The 2,397-nt window shown below is 36.2% G+C and overlaps 1 non-coding gene across 1 annotated transcript; it reads left to right on the top strand.

The window, feature by feature from the left end:
• The first annotated feature begins 1,247 nt into the window (after positions 1-1,247).
• LOC121230128 (small nucleolar RNA R71) lies at positions 1,248-1,353 on the top strand. The gene has a single exon (XR_005928080.1). It is a non-coding gene; the product is annotated as a small nucleolar RNA R71 (small nucleolar RNA).
• Positions 1,354-2,397: the final 1,044 nt, after the last annotated feature.

Genomic DNA, 2,397 nt, shown 5'->3' on the forward strand with positions numbered 1-2,397 from the left:
ATCTTAAAAATAGACTTAGGCATCAAGTTGATACTTGCTCCTAAGTCACATAAAGCTTTACCACAATAAGATTTACAGGGTTCGTAAAACTTCTTAGGTCTTTCAATTTTGGTGGCAGCTTGTTCTGCAGGAATGTACTGCATTCTTTTGTCAAGGCGACAGTCTCATACTCACTCAGTCATTTCTTCTTAGATAGTACATCCTTCATAAACTTCACATAATTTGGCATTTGTTCTAAAGCCTCCACCAATGGAATACTGATGTGTAAATCTGAATAGGTAAATCTGCATCCAAAGAAGATGTTAAAGTATCTGAATTCACTAAGTTAGGGTTTACCTTGTCAGTCTTTGAAGTTTTTGACTCTTTTGGTGTAGGAACTTCAATAGCTGGTTGACTTTCCCCCTTTTCAACAAGCTCATTTCGACATTAATCAATCGAGGTTCTAGAATTTTACCATTTTGCAATGCTACTGCCTTGATATGTTCTTTACCCAAACTTCTTGGATTCTCAGTATCGCTTGGCAAGGTTCCTTGCGGTCTATTACAAAGCTCCGTAGCTAACTGACCCATTTGGTTTTCCAAATTTTTTAGTGTTGCTACTTGGCTTTGGATCAAAACGTCATTCTTTGCCATGTACGCTTTCAAATAGTTCTCTAAACTATTTGATGACTCAGCTTGAGCTGCATTTGGAGCTTACTGATTAAACCATTAAGACTGGTTGGGTCTATGCTGCATAAAGTTGTTGTTCGGTCCATTTCCTTGGTTGCTCCAAGAAAGGTTGGGGTGATTACGCCATGAAGGATTATAGAAGTTGGATTGGTATCCTTGTCCACTCCTATTTTGATTTTGGTTCCCTACATAGTACACTGACTTGGGATTTAATGGTTAATTCTCGAAAGAATGACCTTCCCCACAGTACATACGGGAAACTACTTCAAACGGACTTGGTGGCTGAGCTACGAAATTATTAGCACTATTAGCAGTAAACTGCTTTAACATAGAGAAAATAGATGATACCTGAGCTGATAATGAAGTTAGGGCGTCAACTTCATGAAATCTGGCTACACATCTTCCTGAAGCTGTTCAATTTGTTGGCCATTGATAGTTATTACTCGCAATCCTCTCGATGATCTCATAAGCCTCATTATAAGACTTAGAAAAAATTGTACCATTCACAGAAGCATCTACCATTAATCTTGTATGTGCATTGAGACCATTATAGAATGTCTCCAACTGGACACAATGAGGATCCCATGATGAAGATACTTACACAGTAACTCCTTGAATCACTCCCAAGCCTCATACAAAGACTCGTCATCCAATTGTTGGAAGATTTTGATCTCGTTCTAAACTTAGTGTTTTTACTAGGCAGGAAATACTTAACCAAAAATCTCACTGCTAATTATTGCCATGTAGATATAGAACTTGGTAGCAATGAATTGAGCCATGCTCGTGCTCGATCTCACAACAAGTACAGAAACAACTTCAACCTCAGTGCATCTTTAGCCACACCGACTATCTTGAATGAATCACTCACCTCCATAAACAATCGAAGGTGGAGATGTGGATCTTCTGTGGGCATACCACTGAATTTTCCCACCGTTTGAAGCATTTGAAATATTACTGGTTTCAATTCAAATTGGGTTGCCTCAATATCTGGCCTTTTAATTCCTGGATTTAACTCATTGAAAAGTGGCACAACATATTGTCTGATGCATTGATCCCTATCATCAAAAATGAGGATGGGATTTCATACATGTTTGGCTTCATCACCTTGGTCTTGATTTTGATTTCCAAGGTCCATTTCGTTCTGCCTCTGAGCTATTCGTTCACGTCTTTTTTGTCTAAAAGTCCACTCAATTTCAGGGTCTACTGGGAGTAAATCGATAATCCTATCTATGCTCATAAACACCTAAAAAGAAAATTACAAAATAAAAAAGAATAAGTTAAGTACTGTTAGAAATAACCAAATTGAAAATAAATAATTTCACAAAAAATGAATATGGAAACAGTTGACAATCCCCGGCAATGGCGCCAAAAACTTGTAACGCTCGGGTTTAAACAAGTGTACACAGTCGTTATCAAGTAATAAGTAAGTATCGATTTATCGTCTTCACAGGGATTGTATTCATGCTAAGTCACTCAATTATAAAAATATTGTTAACAACTTGGTAAATAAAAACACGATCTGATTTGGTTGTATTTATTAAAACTATGTAAAATTAATCTAGGTACAATGATCCCTAATGTGATTTATCCTAACATGCAACTATATGAATGAAATAAATTTTAGAAGAATTAACACAATAAGCAACAATTATAACATAAATAAGCTAGGACAATTACTTTAATTAAACTCAAAATATTATCAACATGCTTATCAATATTCGGAAAAACA

This window comes from Gossypium hirsutum, chromosome A05 (assembly GCF_007990345.1).
Source record: "Gossypium hirsutum isolate 1008001.06 chromosome A05, Gossypium_hirsutum_v2.1, whole genome shotgun sequence".
NCBI classification, from domain to species: domain Eukaryota; kingdom Viridiplantae; phylum Streptophyta; class Magnoliopsida; order Malvales; family Malvaceae; genus Gossypium; species Gossypium hirsutum.